Source organism: Alexandromys fortis, unplaced genomic scaffold, assembly GCF_014885135.2.
Source record: "Alexandromys fortis isolate MF-2015 unplaced genomic scaffold, M_Fortis_MF-2015_v1.1 scaffold_167, whole genome shotgun sequence".
Classification (NCBI taxonomy): domain Eukaryota; kingdom Metazoa; phylum Chordata; class Mammalia; order Rodentia; family Cricetidae; genus Alexandromys; species Alexandromys fortis.
The window spans coordinates 309,579-328,515 of record NW_026068050.1 but is presented as its reverse complement, the minus strand read 5'-3'; the positions used below and the strand labels follow the sequence as shown (position 1 = coordinate 328,515).

The 18,937-nt window shown below is 52.1% G+C and overlaps 1 long non-coding RNA gene across 1 annotated transcript in view; it reads right to left on the bottom strand.

Moving 5' to 3' along the window:
* LOC126486892 (uncharacterized) overlaps positions 1-14,782 on the bottom strand; it is a 112,843-nt gene extending 98,061 nt beyond the window's left edge. The window contains exon 1 of the long non-coding RNA XR_007588226.1: positions 14,397-14,782. This is a non-coding gene — a long non-coding RNA (uncharacterized lncRNA). The remainder of the gene's footprint in view (positions 1-14,396) is intronic.
* Between the last annotated feature and the right edge of the window lie 4,155 nt (positions 14,783-18,937).

Here is an 18,937-nt window from a genome sequence, read left to right as displayed (position 1 = left end):
CCTCGCCACGGAAAATTCTGCGGCCTTCCGACAGTGTGAGGCACAGCTGCATGGCGAAAGGGAGGATCGAAACGCTACCTCAAAATACCGGTGTCTGCAAGCAGCAGCCTAGCCATGATGGAGATCGGTACGCCAGGCCTCTAGGTGATCGCCCTTGAGGGGTGTGGCAAGGTGGCACAGGGAGTTTCTGGGGCTTCTGCATCCCACAAATGTACTGCTGGATTTTCTTTTGTAATCAGAAAAACAAAATCAATAGAGAGCTAATGGATTTTTTTTTAATCTTGCCCAGACCCTAATATAAAATGCAGATCTAAGCAGCACTTCTCTGACTGAAAGACAGGACTCCATGCTCCCGCCGGGCCCCAGGCGCCGACCCCCAGACCCCTACTGGAACTCTGGGACCAATTTGAGACTTTGGCTGGAGAATATGGGGCCAAGATGACATAGACAGAAGGTCACCCCAAGTGTACAAGCCATCTCAGCTGGATGGGGCCCAAACCCAGGATTCTGGTCTATGAGTGCTGAATAGGGGGCTGGGGGATTTTTTAGCTGGGAAAAAAAGTCAATGGCCCTGGAGAACCCTGGAGGTTCTCAGAGGGTGAGGGAACAGCAGGCACCTTTTCAGAAAGCCAGGGTGGGGGGTGTTTTTCTTTACATGGCAGAGAAGTTTGCAGAACCATGTCTGCAGCTAGAGACTGGTGTATGCTCTCCAAGAAGCAAATCTGTCTGTGTAGAGTCAGGGTGGGTCTGTTGTTACTCCCTGGATGACAGCAAAGAGGGTGTGTATGTCTCAAGGGAAAGAAACACAAGAAGCCTTGTGTGTCTCTGGGAGGTTCCCATCAATGAAAAGACTCTGTGTACATTTTCTCTCCCCACCCACCCTGTGTGTGTGATAATGCTTATCCCCAAGGCTCCTATCTGCCGGGAGACTGGGTATAAGAACATGTGTGTTGGGATGTGTGAATATCACCAGTCCTGCAGGGGCCAGAAGCAGGTGGTGGACCTCAACACCCAAGCTGCAGTTCTCCCCAAGTGCCCAGGCCAGTTGGATACACTTCTCCTGCTGTGAACCAATCAACAACACCAGAGGAAACTGCCTAGAAGACTGGGTTCTCTTGTAATTCTTGAAGATTCGCTCCCCTAATTATTTATTTACAGGGCTAATAGCCCACTGACCCCCAACAAACACCCTCAAGGAGACGAGAAAGTTATGTGAGGTAAAGACAGAAAGGGCCAGCAGATTTTTTTCTGAAGGTGGTAAACGACACTCACCATTCGAGTCCGACCCACCCAAACTCATGAGGACTTTTTAAAGACTTTTAAAATATTTTAATTGTGTGAGTGATAAAGACTTTTAAAATATTTTAACTGTGTGTGTGTGTGTGTGTACACATGAGTACAAGTGCCAATGGAAAGAAGAGTGCATCAGATCCCCTGGTGCTGGAGTTCTAGGTGGCTGTTAGCTGCCCACCATGGGAGCTGGGACCTGAACTAGAATAGTCTGTAAGCACAATGCATACTGAGTACTGGGCCATCTCTCTAGCCCCCTTCTGAGGGCCCTCTATCTCATCTTCAGTGGCCGAGATCTGCGTTCCACAATGAGGATCCAATCATATGGAGTGCCTGCTCCATAGCTCTCTCTGCCATCTTCCTACATTCCTTACCAGACCCGTCAGGTCCCTTGGGATCCTTTCGCAACTGACCCTCAGACTCAAGTCTGCTCCCAGTGCCTCCCAGCTCTACTTGAGTCAGTGTGAGGTTCCTGCCCACCTTGACAGAGTCTGGCTTCTCAGACCTGCACCTTCTGCGCCCTCTGCAAGGGATACCCTCCCTCCCTGGCTAGTCCCCAGTACCCTTCAAGAAGTTTGTTCTATGGAATCAGGGGGTGGGAGTGCTTCTATACCTTTGCCCAGTCCCTCTCTGACTCCTCTCACTGTGGCTGATGACATTTCTGACTTCCCCAGGACAGGGGTAGATCTTGTTATCTGCATCCCACAGCCTAGCCAAAGCCTGATACAGAGGAGACACCAGGAATAGATGTTTGTGGGATTGATTAATGGGTTATTAGAGCATGGGACTTCATAAGGTGGCAGGGTAGAGCAGAAATGGCACAGCCTGGGCTATGTCAGTACACTTCCTGTCCTATGTCAGTACAAGGATCAACAGGCGTTATCCTGGGCAATACTGAAACAGGAGGTCCTCACTGGGAACCAGGAAGCTGTGAGCACTGAAGCAACACAGGGCCGGATATGAATATACACATACACAGAAAGAAGCACATGGTGCTGACTCGGGCCCTTCAGATGTAGAGTGTCTATAGCCTAAAGTGATTATGAACTGCCCAAGCAGGAACTGAGAAAAACGGCCCCCCAAGAAAAGGCTGAAGCATGCAATGGAACCCTACATGTCAAGCACCAATTGCAGAGAAGTAGTACAGGTCCTGTGGCCCCAGGGCCTACACCAGGACGCTGTGGGAGCCTTGGAGAGAGCAAGCAGCTAGGAACATGTGGAGGAGCTGTCCAAGGTAGCAGCTGTTTTGGTGTGCAGGGAGCTTCCCTTCAAGGAAAAGAACCAGCACAGGCTGGATGGGGCAGAGGTCAAGAAGGACTGGCAAGCCCAAACTTCACTTGAACTCTCTGGGCCTTGGTTTCCCTGCTGAAGTCTCTGGCCACATATGGTGGTCCTTAGAATGTTCATGGTTGTGGCTGCCCCTCCACCAGGTTGCAGGCCTGGTCTGTACTGTCCATTTGGCAGTGGTCTGCGTCTCTCATTCCTTAGCTTCCTGCTGCCCTAACTGGGGTAGGAGACTGGTGACCCTAGAGAGTTAAGAGCCTTACTGAGACCCAGGCCCCTCCTGAGAGTTGCAGTCACCAGCTCCCATAATAAAAGGACGAGAGAGAGAGAGAGAGAGAGAGAGAGAGAGAGAGAGAGAGAGAGAGAGATCCTGAGTCTGGGCAGGACAATGGGAACCTGGGACCAGGCAAGAATGCTGAGCAACCAGCTCAAAGACACAGGGGCTCAGTAAGTTCTTCCTCAAGTCCCACTGACTCTTCCGGGGGTTTTCTTCAGCTTGGCCTTGGTCACACCGAGAGCTGGTGACAAATCTGGACCTGGGTCCCCCTGCCATAACTGGATTCACTTCTGATACAAATATATCTTGCCCCTCAGTACTTCCATGCATGTCTCAGCACCTTTTTGTTTGTTTGTTTGTTTGTTTTGGTTTTTCGAGACAGGGTTTCAAAAACAGCCCTAACTGTCCTCGAACTTTTTCTTGTAGACCAGGCTGGCCTCAAACTCACAGGGATGTGCTTACTTCTGCCTCCCAAGTGCTGGGATTAAAGGTGAGTGCCACCATCACCTGACTTTTTTTTTAATCTCGACACTTCTTGATCCCTGCAGAAGCTCGCCTGAGCTCCAACAAGCTGACTCAAACATAGATCTGCAGCAGCCCCCATTCCAGCCGCCCTCAGCCTTGGATTCCTCCCCTCTAAAACCAGGGCACAAAAACTACTCTGTATCCTGTTGTGATGGGCCTCGTGGTACAGTTTCCTTAAAGCCAAGAAGGGGAATATTCTACCCTTCATCTCTAGGCCTCAGTTTCCCCTATCGAAGCAGAAGGGTTGCCATGAATGGTGCTTTAGGGAGCCTGGCAGGTGCCAAACCCGAACCCTGAAGAGGCAAGACGATCACTATCCATCCTGCAAGGGCAGTGTGGCCACAGCAGGACTCCAAGCTGGAGATACCTGGCTAGCAAGGGCCAGTGGCTGCACAGACCTCGTTGCAAACAACTTTGCCACTGCTGAGTACCGTCTGGCCAGGCAGAGCTCCCCAGCAAACTAAGACCGGTGCCAGCCACAGAGTCATTCATATTCTGGTCTGGTTGCCCACTTCAATATGGCTGCGAGAGGCAAGGGCAGAGGCAGCCCTCCGAGAACGCCCAGTGATGATTCCTCTCCAGTTCCAATTTGCTCTCTATCATTAATGCTTTTGAAAAGCCCCACACACTCTGCAAACAGAGAAGGAACATGATCTGGAGAAGGGAGGAGAGGAGAGAGCTGGGAACTGGGGAGAGAGGCTCGACAGAGGTCGCACTGGCACTAATCTGGGGCCCTGAATCCTGGAGTTGAAACCCAGGGGGATCTATGTCTACTGAGGACATTGGTCCCTGATCTTCTATCTCAGCCACTTCAAGTGATTGTTCCATGACAGAGTTAAGTAGGCTTTACAAACTGTAGAGGGCTGTGCCTTGAAGAACATAGGGAAGCAAACCTGTCCAGGGAAGTAGAGGCCTTGATGTCCCACCAAACCAGAGGACCCCATCCTAGGGTTCTGAAGCCCCCTCACCACAGCCTAGACAGCAGGGTTGAACAGCAGGATCCTGTAGAGCCAAGCTAGCATTCATATCCCACTGGCCCACTGTAGACCCAGACTATGTCAGCACTTACCTCCTGCTCAGAACACTTCCATGGCTCTCCACTTCCCAACAGGCTACTAAAAACCCTGTCCCAGGAAATCAGACCCACCCAGCGAAACCTCAATACCAGCCGCACCTAAGTCCTCTTTAAATGCCACTTCTGCTGTAAAAGCTCCTCCTCCTTGGCTCCCGCTAACCTGTCTGACCCCCAGCCTTCTCCAAGATGCAACCCAGGTGTTTCTCTGTGTATCTCTCTCTGGCACCCCTGGCACATTCCCCCCTAGACTGTGACTGAGCAACACAAAATTCTGTTTGAGTGGTACTCCGCTATAACCAGTGGGCTCTCGGGCCCAGGGGCTTTGTCTAGTTCATCCTGTACATTCCCATTGCTTGGCGAAGTGCCTGGCTCATAGTAGGACCACTCCTCCAGGCAATCAGTCTTATCTGGGCACATAATACAGGTCACACGCTCTGCCGGGGATGCAGCGGCTGACGACCAAGGTATCCTTGTGCTCGAGTTGTCTCCAGTGTATGTGCTCAGAAAATATCTATTGAAGGCTAAAGGACACATGGCCACTTTGTAATGGGGAAACTGAGGTCTAGAGAGGTAAAGTGCCCATCCAGAGGTATTCTCGCTTCCGGCTCACTTCCCTTCCACCCTTTCTCTCTCAGGACTGTAGCAGCAGTGAGGGGCAACTCAAAACAAAACACCAGAGTCAAAAGGGGAAGGAAATATGGTGGATTCCTCCCGCCTCCATAATGTAAAAAATATTGCTTTTGCTAACTATCACAGCTTAAAAGCAATTAGAGTTTTTGGAGGGAACTCTGGGCACAAGCAGAAGTGACGAAGTGAGCGCCCAGCACGGAATGGTTCCAGCATTCACTCGTGTTAAGTAAGGGGCTGGGTGGGGGTGTTAAAAGAACAACTTTGGGCAGCACTGTGACTAACAGGTGTTCCATTCATGCTTGACTCTCAGACACGGCTGTCCAGGCCCCAGGATGACCTAGATGAGTACACAGGCTCCCAGGCCACCATGGAGAGTCACTCAACAAATGCTTGCCTGGAAGATATGTGACATCTGGGAGCAAAGGGTGTAGAAATCTGTGGAAGGGTCTGTGCCCACGAGGACCTAGTGGGTGTGTGGCCAGCAATACCATGGCTTAAGAAAGGTTTCCTTGGGGGCCATGGAGACCCTGAGAAGCCTCTAGCACAGGAAAAGGAGGACAGAGGTTCTGGGTCCTCTTTGGCCTTTAAGCCTTGGTACCTCCCCTCCCCCAGGCCCACGGGATCCAGTCAGAAACCAATACCAAGAGAGCAGCAATTGAGGATAAATCTGAGAGCAGAGCCTAGGCCTCATGATCCAGCAGATAGCGCTAGGCTCAAACCCCAACTTTACACTGGCCAGGCAGATAACCTCCCTGAGTGTGCGAGGGCAGCATTCTCTCAGGGCCCAGCTGGGTTCCTGCAGAGAGAGTCGGCAAACAGGGCAAGGACATACATGCATGGTAGGCATGGTGCCCTCTGGCCACCCCTGTACCCTGGGACAGCACAGGGAGTGCAGGGACTTCCGTGGGTGGTAGGCATGATGCCCTCTGGCCACCCCTATACACTGGCACAGCAGAAGCAGGCCTGCTGAGGTAAGGGGCAAGGCCTTGCAAACCTTCTCAACTCAATTCCCATTCCTCAGGGCTTGAAGGACCAGACACCTGACATCCAGGGCCTTGTGCTCCACCTCACTCTGAACAGATGAGGCCCATCCCCACTCAGGTTCTCCAGAGAAAAACGGTACCCAATATAACTGCTGACAGGCACCAGCTCAGCCCTCACTGAGCCCTGGTCTGTTTCTGTCCTTTCCTTCCCTGGCTGCAGGGGACACACGGGCTTGAAGAGTCTTTCAGCAGAGTCTGCCAGTAGGGACACAGACCAGGTACCAAAAGCATTTCGCTATCTCTGTCTTTTGCTCTCCATCTGGTCACATCTCTCCCAGGAACTTTCCCACCCCTACCTCAGTATCCCCTTATACCAATCAGAGATCTATTCGTTGTGGGGTCAGGGGAAGAAATACAACGCCAATCTCAGGACATCCCTCTGAGGCCTCTTCCTTCATCTGCACAACCATTCCTTTGCAAGTCAGTGACTACACTGTCATATACACAAGGATATTCTCTGTCTCTGTCTCTCTGTCTCTGTCTCTCTCTCTCACACACACATACACACACACACATACACACACACACACACACACACACATCCTGTCAAACCCCTAGTTGTCCAGACTGGAGTCCTAAACCCTCCCTATTAGGCCATCCCCCACTTCCATCTTCCCCATTGCCCGCTCTTTGTGGGGACAGATCAGCCTCTGGTGCCAACAGACGCTCCCTAGAACCTGCATGGCCAAAACCTGATAATGTTCTCCTAAAAACAATAAACAAGGAGTTGTTTTCGATTTTTTTCCTGACACTGCAGTTCCTTGTTAATCCCACTGCAAACAAAGGGAAGAGAGGCAATTAATCTAAAAGAGGTCTCTTCCTAGCTCCTAAGGAACCTCTGATCCCTGCCCAATGACCCACCCAGAGGTGGTCCTATCCCTGCCATCTGCCAGGCTCCAGGTCTCCTCAGCCTCTTTTACCCTCCCCCCCCCCACGTGTGTACTTCTCTGCTATGTGACCTTGGGTAGGACAGGTAGAACAAGTTCCTGGGACCTTGGTTTTCTCACCTATCAGCACCCTCATCCCTCAAGGATAAAGCGGAGAGAAAACTTGACCCTCTGAGATTAAACAGAAACATTTTCTCTTGTTTAGAGAGACAAATGTTGAACTATTTAGGGATGAAATGTCATGATGTCGATAATAGACTTCAAAATAATTCAGAAAAAAAGAAAAAAGATTGTTAAATCCAGGAGAGGGTGTCTGGGAGTTCCCTGCACGATTCTCTTTGCCTTTCTGAGCTTCTGAAAATGTTCCTAACAGAGAGTTAAAAGGCACTGATCACATGAGCAAGCCCACAAACAATGCCCTGAGCTTCCAGGCATACCTGAAAGGCAACCCAGTCTTGTATGTAGGTTAAACATTCCCCCCTCCGAACCCCACCATCTCCTCTTGTCGGCTCCCTGGAGATTTCTCTCTCACACATTGCACTGGAGCCCAGACCCAGCACTTCACTGGGGTAACTATTGTCTGTGGCCATGGCCCTTTATTCTCGAGTCCCCTGTCCTCTCTGCAATGAGTCATGGTACGGGGTCCACTGTCTCTGAACCTCAGGATGTTCTTACTCAAAGCATGGCAGGTACAAATGAGGACAAGCTGTCACTATTCAAAGGCAAAGTGACCGACATCCCATTTAACAGGTGGGAAAGAGCTAAGATAGACTGGAAACAAAATAAGGCAGCTAAAACACAAAGGAAAGTAGAGATGAGCAAAAACGCCCTGTGTGCCCCAATGCTCCTACTCCCCAGTCTCAACCCTGGGTCCTAGACTGGAGGGAGGCCCAGCACCTCTGCTCTCTAGCTCCTGATTGTCCAGCCTCCTGGTAGGGATGAACGGCATGATGGAAATCCCCTAGCCTGGCCCAGCTGACCCACACCAGCACTGGCCAGGCCTGCCCCACTGGTCGATCATGAAGAGTTATCAGAATCCCAAATAATCAATCGCTAATTGCTGAATGCCATGCAATTCATCGGCAAGAGTTATGTGTGGCCAGTGACTGGGCCCCCGCAGAGTCTGATGGGGCCTCCTGGGACAGAGCGGGGTTATGTCTGCGGTGAGCAATGCAGCAGAAAAGCCGCCCATAACTTTTATGTTTCTCAAACAATATCCTAGGCACAGCCCACATCCTGGGCCCTGGGGCCACCCAAGGAGGAAGTGCAGGGGCGGGGCCGTGGAGGCCCTGAGGAATGAACCACATGCTCCAATTCATTTGTCTGTCCCCTGAGCATGCCAGCTACCCTAATGGAGAGACCATAGCATAGGGAGGAGGAAATAGCAGAGGACCGTTAGAAGCACAGAGTCAGACTAGGCAAGGTGCTGTAGAGTTGGGACACCACCCTGGAGGGAACAGGGAAGACACTAGGGTATTGAGTGACAGCATTAACCACCGCCATGTGCTGAGAGGGACTATCCAGAGTCACCTCTGGGCTACGAGCCTGAAGTGGCTGGTCTTAGTCATCTCTGTCCCCATAGCACCCAGCACAGCCGGGCTCAGAGGAAGCACCCAGCAAATGAATCACCAAATGCTTGCAGGATCACTAAATTGTAGAGGCCAGACTCCGATACTACTGTCATGGAATAGTGTTTTTATGCTCCATCCATTTACAAATGCGTATTTGTAGAAGTGTCCCAAAAATAGCCTTGGGACACAGGCTAGGAGATTCCTCTTTCCATCTACAAAGAGACAGGGTTGGAAGAATAGTGACCTCCCTAGAGTCATACAGCAGTCAGAGGCAGAGTCCAGGACCTTCACCCACTTCCAGAAGACTCGCTTTGGCATATCCCAGAACTGTATGGAAGCCCCCCCCTAGATCCTCCCAGCTCCTCCTGCTCCACCCCATCAGGAAGCTACCCACACTAGCCTCTTGCCCACTAGGAGAGGATAGAGAAACACGGGCAATTTTCTTGACCATCCCTGGTACCAGCTGCTGTGACTGAGGCTGGTCTCCAGGATTGTTTACTCCTGCTTTAATGGAAACTAGACTAAGCAGGACTTTCCAGCGTCCCCAAGCTTGGAGCAAACAGAAAACAAAGTCACTCTCAGTCCCTATTCTGGAAGTCTGGGCAATCTAATTCTGGAACAAGAACACTGAACTAGGAGACCAGAGACGTCTCAGGCCAACAAGCTTTGTCACTTCTGCAATGTCACTTCCCTGACACCTGTTTTCTCATCTGTGGGCAAGGTAATGCTCTGCCCTCAGTACAGGACAGCCATCAGGGTTAAACATGAAGATAAAAGTGCAGGAAAGGGGTGGGAGAAATGGCTCTGCAGTTTAAGAACCCTGACCGCTCTTGCAGAGGTCCCAGGTTCAGTTCCCAGCTCCCACATGGTGGCTTACAACCATCTGTAACTCCAGATCCAAAGAATCGCATATCTTCTGCTGACCTCTTTAGGTACTGTTTGCATATTGGGTACTTACATACATGCAGGCAAAACCTCATACACATAAAATTAAAATAATATATATATGGAGAAAGGTAAAAGGATCAAAAATTCAAGGTCATCTTCTGCTGGATACTGAGTCCAGCCTGAGCTACAGGAGGTCCTAATACCATCCCCAAAAAAGAATTAAAATATGAAAATTATATAGCAAATTTCGTTCTAGGAGATAATGTCAAGGCTCCTCTTTGCTTCAGTCAGGATACTGAAATCAACAGAACAGAAGGCACAAAATGAGCTCCCACTGCCTGGCGCTCTACAATCTTGAGGAAAATGTTTGCAAAATGTATTAATGACATTTCTATTGCCTTAATATCAATCTCTTCATTACTCTTCATTATACAGGTAAAGAAACTGAAATTCAGAAAAAAAATGCAGTTTATCCAGGTTCACCGGGCTTGGCAGCAGCTGAATAAGAATTAAAATCCAGTTCCATGTGCGTGCACACCCCAGGCCATTTTGATCGTGCCTTATTGGTTTAAGGCTGCCCCTACCCAGAATCTCAGAGACAGAACCAGTTCTCAGTGTGAGGGACTATACCGCATACACATACAGACTCCTCTGAGGCCGGAGAATGGCTCCCCAAGGCTCGTGGGCTGCAGGACCATCAGATCTGGGTGGGGCATATGAGAGTAAGGTGGCTGTCACAGCTGCCCTAGCAGATGGGTGCTACAACTGGGCCACCTGCCAAGACCCAATCTCCATGTCCAAACCAACCTGGACATCAGGGTTCCATTTTTGCCTTCTGCCTGCCCTGGCCTTGGTGGCTGGCAGTGCCCGCATAGACCTAAAAGGCCATGGTGACAGCCACTATCTCTCCTCCAGCAGCAAGCATCTCCCCTGATGTGGCCATATGGCCCCATATGCTCCTTGACAGCTGGACTGCTGAAGCAACTGCCTGAGGATGTCCTCTTCAGAGCCTCAGAGCCCTCACCACCCCACCTACCTCTGTCCAGCAGGCCCCAGGAATAATCAGAGAAATGCTAGGCTGGAATCCTGTACCCCTGGCTTTATGCCCTAGGCCAGCTATGGCCCGTCTGGGGACTGATCTCTTTATCTGTCTAACAGCAATGCTGACCTCTAAGCCCATCCCTTTGTATCCCACTCCCAAGGTTATAGATCACCCGAACTCACTCCAGTTAGCCAGTGAGGTAATATTTCCCATTGTCAAGATACAGAGAGACTGAGGTGCAAGAGTTGGCTCAGTGGCTTGTTCAGAGGCATGTACTACTGAGACTACATCTGTGACTAGGGGCACCTGCCATTTCTGCATGCCTCGTAGGTGATATTGAAGCTACCCTGAGCCCTAGGCCAACTCTTAGGACCCACTCCTGTCTCCACTCAGACAGAATCTGTCTTTCACCACTCGCCTTCCCCAGGAAGATACACCATACTGCTGCCCCTGCTGCTGCCCCTGCTCCTGGACTCTCCTGCAGCCCCAGGACTCCCTCACTGCCTCTCTGGCCTAGCCAAGCTCACCACCAGCAGCAGCAGCAGACGTGGTTTAAATCACAAATCTAATTTTGTCCCTTAAGAATTTTATCTCTGACCCCTGTATCTGGCATCAACACGCGCTCCTTCTCTGGGCACTCAGACTCCCTTCATGTTGGCCTGCTTATTGCCTGTCATTCTCCCGCGTGAGCGACTCCACAGCAAACACACTCTACCCACACCGGGTGCTTCCCACCTCCTTGCCTTTGCTAATGCCGGGCCGTCTCCTGGAAAGCCCTCACCCACATCCACATTCTCCAGTCCCTCATTGATTCAACAAAGATTTATTGAGCATCCACTACGCACCAGAAACATTTGAGCTGGCCCAAATCCCTCCCAGCCCTCCGTGCCCTCTGAATTGTCCCTTTTCATCCCCCAGTCTGTGCTTGTATACTCATGCGGTCCCCTCTGCTCAGGCCCAGATATGGGGATCCAAGCCTGGTTCCCCTTCACAGCTCATCCAAGAAGGGCTAACACTATCATCAGCATGCACCCCGGGTCCCAAACCAAATGTCCCAGATGTACAGTGAGCCCTAGATGTAGGATTCCAGGCAGTGGAGAGAAAGGTCCAAGGTGTGGTTTAGGGGAATAAGCACTTAGCACTGAGAAATCATGAAAAAGATGTACACTGGCCAGAGTGACCCTCTGCCCTTAAAAGAGGTCTCAGTGGTCAGAGACAACTTTTGCCAGCAAGTCACCCCATCATCCAGTCTACCCAGCAACTTCCTTAGGCAGCTAATTTGAATGTAACAAATTTATAATTTTAACCCTAGACAAAATGGGTCCTGGCTAGCAAGGGAATCAAAGGGCCACATTCCTGAGGTTACAGTGAGAGTGGCTAACTTCCTAAGGGGCCAATCAGTGGACAGTCAGTGGGCCTCAAGAGGATTCTTATCCCAGCAGCACAGACAAAGGGCCAAGAAGGTGACTTGCCCTTTCCCCAGTTTAGGAAGACACAGAGAGCTCATCTGGCTAAAACCAGCTGGAGGCCTGGAACAGAGCCACCTCTAGAACAGAAGAACAGGGCAGGGGTTCAAACAGGCCTAGATGGCAGAAGTTGGGCCATGCCAGACATTTGGCCACTCTCCAGCCACCTGGAACATTGGTCCATACCCAAGAAACAAAAATCCAGGGCTCAGTGAGAGAGAACTCGCCTAACATGTAGACCCTCGGTTGGACTTCCAGCCCCTCAGAACAAAGCAAAAGCCCAGCTTAAGGAGGCACAGAGGTAGAGAGAGCATAGTTGAAAGAGAACAGAAAAGCTGTGGTTGAGAATGTCAAGCCAGCAGGAGTTGGAGAATCAGCCAGAGCCAGCACAGGAGGAAGGAGGTGAGGCAGAGAGGCTGCCCAGGTGGGGAAGCCAATAGAAGCTGAGGAAGCTGTGGCAGCATTGTCCTGGAGGCACAACTACCACAACCAACGTGAGACCCAGTCATCCCTGAGCCACAGCCGGTACCTCCTGCGGAGTCAAAGAGACCTGCAGGCTATTCAGACCTCCTGTTTTTGACCTGTGCTCCCTGGGGAGTAATCGACCCATGAGCCATCAAGTTCCCTCCCTTCCCATAAGAATACTTTTAACTCTCTACAACAAAATGACTTGCTAAAGGGTGAACTCTTGACCCAGGGGGCCCACACTTAATGGGCATCGCCAAGGCTCAGCCTAGCTCTGATCCTGAAATAATACTGGCATGCCAGAGTTGTGCTGAGTATAGCAAGCAGACCAGGCTACAAACCATCACAGAGCACAGGCAGGATCTGTCCCCAAACCTAGGCAGCAGAAGTTTAACCAGACTAGAGTGAGAGGTCTCATAGGTGAAGTCAGAGAGAGAAAGTGGCTTGGCAAAACTACTTCAGGCTGAGTAACTGTCCCATCCAGGAAGGATGATAGTAACTGACAGCAGCGAGCTATACTGGGGTGACTCCAGCAACAGGCTTCTGGAGTCCTGGTTCCAGAGCAATAAGAAAAGTCCAGTTCTCCTGCCTACCCCTTCTTGCTTCTCCAGGATCAGGATCAGAGCATCCCATCAGAGAGGCAAGGGACCTGTCCTGAGAGAGGAGAGTGTTCTCTCAGCTCAGTTTCTACTTCAGTACCCTCCTCTGTGACAGAAAGTCTCCCTGAGGATACTGCCTTCTCCTCAGGTAGCTGAGAGACTCCAGGGAGATAATGGAGGTGGGAGGAGGTGGGAGGAAGCAGGTCTCAAGGAGAGAGCGCCTTCCCGGAAAACCCAGCTAGATACTGGCTAGTACAGCCACCGAGCCACTCCAAGCAGCAACCACGCTAAGATCAAGGCTTCTAAACCCAAGGGCTTGTGCTTTGAATGACAGAGAAAAGCAAACACATATATGGGCTCTGCACAGAAGAGAACTGGAAGTATTCAAGATCCAATCAGTATCCAAAAGTTACTTCCTAGAAGAGGAGGAACCTGTGCTGGAGATAAATAGGACTTAGCAAGGCAACTACGGGAAGGTTCCCTGAAGCAACCAGTACAGGACCAGCAGAGACTCATAGGGAAGGGGATACACAGAATAAGAGTGGCTGACAGACATTGCTCTAAGCTGGGATGGGGTTGTCAGGCAAGTAGGCCTGGATATCCCCTCCTTTCTAGCCTCAACCCCTTGAAAGGTGGGCATCTAGTTCCCCAAGCAGCTCAAATCCAATACATTAGTTTGAATTGGCAGGTAGTTCCTTTTTTCCAGCAGCCATCCATTGAGCACAGGACACAATCGCGGCCACACATCTGCACGTTTCCCACTCCTCCACCTTCATGCTAGCTGCAGATATTACTTGGTCCTTGTGGAGCTGTCGGTACGCAGTCCCGCCTGACCCTGGCAGGGTCACAAGAATCTGGTATGGTAACAACTCCAGTGGCACTACTGGGCTCCATGGGTGTCCAAGAGAGCCCATGGCTGATCTGGTGGGGTGTTGGGAGGGCACCCCTCAACCCACCAGGGGTTCCGAGAAGAGCCCCCACTCGAGTCTCCCTCTTGTTTTCTTATCATGAAGAAAAACCAAAGTTGAACCATTAAACCTCCACCCCACTGCCTCCAGGCCCACCACGCCCGGGATGCTCCGCAAAGTTGCTCCAAGCCTCGGTGATTCCTCAGCCAGGTGAGGGTTTGACGGAGCTGCGCAGCAGGCGGGGAGCGCGGTCACGCCAAGGGGGTCGAGCGTGCACGCCAGTCACGGACGCGCTCTCGACACCCCACCCCCACCGCTGCCCCCGAGGTTTCAGCCCAATCAGAGGCTGCGCACGCTGCGCTGCCGGCGGGCTGACACCCCAGCTCCCCCTCCTGCCCCCCTACGGCCCCAGCCCAGCCGCAGCATCCCGACCCGGCCACACTCACCATCCGAGCGCGCCGTCCACGCGCGGCTCCGCTCTGGGCCGTCATCACCTGGCTCGGCTCGCCTCCGATCCCTGCTCCAGCTTGGGTTCCCGCTCTGCAGGGCTCAGCTCCGAGATGGTGGCAGCGGCAATGAGCGAAGCAGAAAGGGCGTGTGTGCGTGCGCGTGTGTGCGTGTGTGTGTATGAGAGAGAGTATTTGTATATGAGTGTGTGTTCACCGGAGAGAGCGCGCAGCGTGTGCGCGGGAGGGCCCCCGCGCTTCCCTGCACTCCGGATTCCTGCCTTCTGCTCTCCACGCTGCGATGCCAGCAGAATCCCTAAAGCGCGCTCCCACCCGCCCGTGTGCTCACACTCGCGCACACACTTGGACGCGCACACACCCCCGCTGCCGCACACTCGGTTCTGCACTCCGGATTCTCGCCCTCCCGGGCGCTCATCGAGCCCCCCGCCCCCCGCTGCCCCAGCGTCCTCGCCGGGCGACCCCTCCTGCGCAGACCGCGCCTCACGTTCCCCGCCACTCCCAGAGGACACCCCGCGGGCGTCCCTGCTCCTCAATTATTCCCTGCCCCGCCGTGGCCGCGCTCGCAACCTCAGCCGGGCCCCACTGCCGGGTTCCTGCGGCTTCCCCCTCACCCCTGCCCGAGGCCGTGTGCTCTCGTTCCTTTCTCGTTGTTATCTGTCCCCCACCAGTCCCCGGTCAGTCCCTGGCCTCTTCCTCTGTCTTTCCGTCTGCCTCACCACCGCCCTTTACCGCGCCCACCTCCCCACGGCCCTACGCTGCCTCTCACATTCTCCGCATCACAGCGAGTACCGCCTGCCGCTAGCTGTGCCCCAGCTACCGGCACGCAGTGAGCTGCGAGGGTCCCCCGCTATCCCTCTGCTCTTGGCCTGAGCCAGGCTGATGGCGACGTCCTGCACTATCCTCGGCTACGACTCACAGAGCTCATCTCACTGGGACTTAAAGGCATAGCGCACACGACTCGACCTGCCCCACCCGGGGCTCCGAGAAGAGCGCCCTCGCAGTGCAGGAGCAAGCCCGGGCGGTGGGTGGTGCAGCTGGGACCGTGCAAAAGGCGCGGTGTTCACCGAGCTTGAGTCCAGCCCTCCGGGGCTGGAGGTGAGTCAAGGAGAAAGACGGTGGAGAGCTGCCCAGACCGCGCCTTGCAGGGGGCGCTCAGCGATTGTCCGCTCCGCCTGAGGGCCGACTAGGGACTGGGGGCAGTGTAGGCCAGACCTCCAGGACTGTAGGGCCAGGGAGGAAGGATTAGGGGACATTAACCCACCTCGGGTGAAGACGTCTGTCAAGCAGAGAGAACAGGACTCCTGGCCCAAGGCGGCCTCCCGCTCTTAACTACGTGACCTTGGGCAGATGCCTATACTTCTCTGCCCCTCAATTTACGTAGGAAAGACACTGACTTTCGTCATCTCTAGGGTCATTCCAGCTCTGATATGTTAGCTGTTCTGAGGACGTTGGGGTCCTGGAGTCACAAAGCAGACCTTCAACACCCGAATCACACCTCTTGTTTATGTATGTAACCTCTCCAGACTCCTCAAGTCCTGGTTGCCCGCTCCTTTGTTCCGACTCTTCTCCCATCTCATCAGAACAGAGAAAAGGCAGCACTGAGCAGAACAGGAACCTACTGGGTACAGTACTCTACAAAACAGTATCTCCCTGGACTTTCATGTTTCTGACTCCTGCTGCCCAAGTCTGCGGAGGGTCACCCATTTCTTTACTAAACACTTACTGTTTGCCCACATCTTGTGCTAGGTACAGGAATATTAGAATCTGATTGGTGGCGGCATCAATCGGAAAATGAGGAAGCAGGTGGGGTAATGGGGCTGTTGGAGTGCAGGAGAGCCTGGAAAGCTTCCTGAGAAGGGAAGCTTTATATTAAAGCGTGAGCAGGAGGTGGCCAGGGAGGAAGGGAAGGAATGGGACTCTCATTTAGAAAGAAACATGCACAAAGACCACAAGGTGGGAAATAGGGAGCGACGGGTCTATTTTTGAGGAACCTTGAATTGAGCTTCAACTTGATTCTGGGGCAGCAGCAAAGCTACAACTTGACAGGTCTAGGTAGGAGCCCTGTCCTCCCCTCCCACACTAGGCAGGCTACAGGAGGCCTCTTCTCTCTTCTTTCCTCAGACCTGTCCGCAACCTCTGGTGCCATGATCGGCTGCCTAATGAAGCACAGCCTCCCCCTGCTGACAGGAGCTGGAAGTAGAAGCCCAGGCTGGGCTGCACTAGAATGTGTCTTGGGAGGGCCAAACTCTCAAGCCCATCATCAAAGAGCTGTCCCACAGCGAGGGCTAGGAGATGGTGGCGTACACCTTTAATACCAGCACTGTGGGAGGCAGAGGCAGATGGATCTCTGAGTTCAAGGCAAGCCTGGTCTACAGAGCAAGGCAGGACAGCCAAAGATACACAGAGAAACCCTGTCTTCAAAAATAATAAATAAATAAGAAAAGAGATAAGGGGAATAACACAGAAGTGGCTCAGATCACAGTGACATTTGGCATCTGTCCTTTTCCTTTCATGTCCCTAAGCCGGCTTGTGACCCATCCTGAAGTCCCTTCCCGCACCCATTTTCTCCTTCCCTGGCCACTTTCCCTCTTCCTTCCCAGAAGATGTCCCAGAGCCTTCAGGGAGATGAGCTCATGGCTGTTGCTGTTCTGGCTCCACACACCTCCTAAGGAGTCACCCAGGGCATCCAGGTGACGCTAGGGAAGCAAACAGAGACAAACAGCCATTCCCCAGAGGCCCTGAAATCCAAGCAAATAAGAAACTGCAGTTTGTGTTCCCATTCATTTCTCCTACTTTTCCTGTCCTGGAAGCCACATGACTTCTACGTATAAACTTAGGAATCAACACCTCCTGCTTTGCATAGCAACTCCCACAGATAGCATACCTTCAGCTTCCTCCCTAAACATGGGAACAGGGAGGCCCCTCAGGGGGTGGGCACCTAAGTCTATTCTTCCTTGGTATGTTCAGGTCTAGCTCCACTCTCCCCCAGGAGTTCTGCATAAAGAAAGCAGGTATAGAGGCTAAAGCTAACCATTCCCATCAAAAGAGTTGAGCAGTGCCTCTGCAGTGGTCTTGTCAAGGTACCATGACTACTTCTGCCAGTAAGGCCATTAAGGGGGAACTTGATTGTAACTCTGATCTGGTCATCAAGCAGGGGCCAGCCTGGGTGGCAACACCTACAGGCAATTCCAGGAAGAAGTGGGCATTTACCATTTGCCTCAACCCAGGAAGCTTGAGTCTGGAACCCTGACTACAGGCATCAAGGAAGTGATAAAAGGACAAACTCATAGATACGTGGACACAAAAAAAAACTAGTCAAATAGTGTCTGACACACCCACTACCATGGTGACCTAGCGTGTTCACTATGCATAGCACAGAGCGAGGGCTGAGCTAGTCTCAGAAGAAGGTCTCTGCTGGTGAGAAATCTCAGGCTGCAATCATCCAGGAAGGGGAATAGCAGTTGCTGCTTTTGTATACACTGGGTGCTTGCTCTCACTAGGACCTGGAGGGAGCCTTTCCCATGCATCGGAGCCTCACCCAGGGAGGACTTTGCCCTCCCACCAGGCTGAAGTCCTTGATGTGGCTAAGCCCACCTCAACAATACACAGTCACTCAAAATTTCACCTCTTCAGTTTCCTCTAGCCCCCACACCCATCCACATCACAAGCCTCAGTTTCCTGAGCAAGGTAAACAATGAGGTTCAAAGGATTCAGAGAAATGCCTCAGCATGCTAGACTGTCTACCTTGTCTTTGCACCACCCTATCCTGAAATTCTGACCTGCCTATCCATCCCCACCACCTCCCGACTTCACGATATACTCTCCTTTTGAGTCCTTCTGTCCCTAAACAGCCTCCTCCACCGTCTCTTCCCATTCCAATCTCTCCTTTATGCTCAGCATGCTATACACAGGAGCCTTCCATCACCTCCATCCTGACTCTAGTCCTGGTGGCATTCCCACTTCAGAAGGCTCAGCATGGGGCTCCAAGATTTGAACTGAGAGTCTGTATTCACCTTGTATTGAGAACCTGTCCAGAACAGGCACTGTGCCAGGTATGGGGTGAGAAAAAAGGGACAAAGACCATCATGCAGGGAAAAAAATAGAACTGAAACAAGCATTATGAAGAAGACTGTGGGGTGGGGGAAGGCTGGCATGCTTTGGGGAATCAGGAAAAACATCAAGTCTTAGTGTTTGACCTGGAACCAAAGGTTTGAATAGACATTAACTCACAGAAGTGGTGGATTCCATAGAGAGCCCTTGTGTGCAAAAGCCCTGTGGTGAGAAGACAAAGAGAGAAACCATGTGACCAGAGCAGAACAAGGAAAAGGAATTGGAGGTGGGGCTACCAGTAACATGAGGCCAAGACAGCAGGTTCTAGTAGGCCACATTGGGAGCTGGTTTTAAGTCTTGAGGCTCTGACCAACCCTGGAAGTTCAAAGCAACAGATGACCAACCCACTTTTCATCCATTTACTGCACCACAACTCAGAACCCTGCACGCAGGTACCACGTTTCCTAATG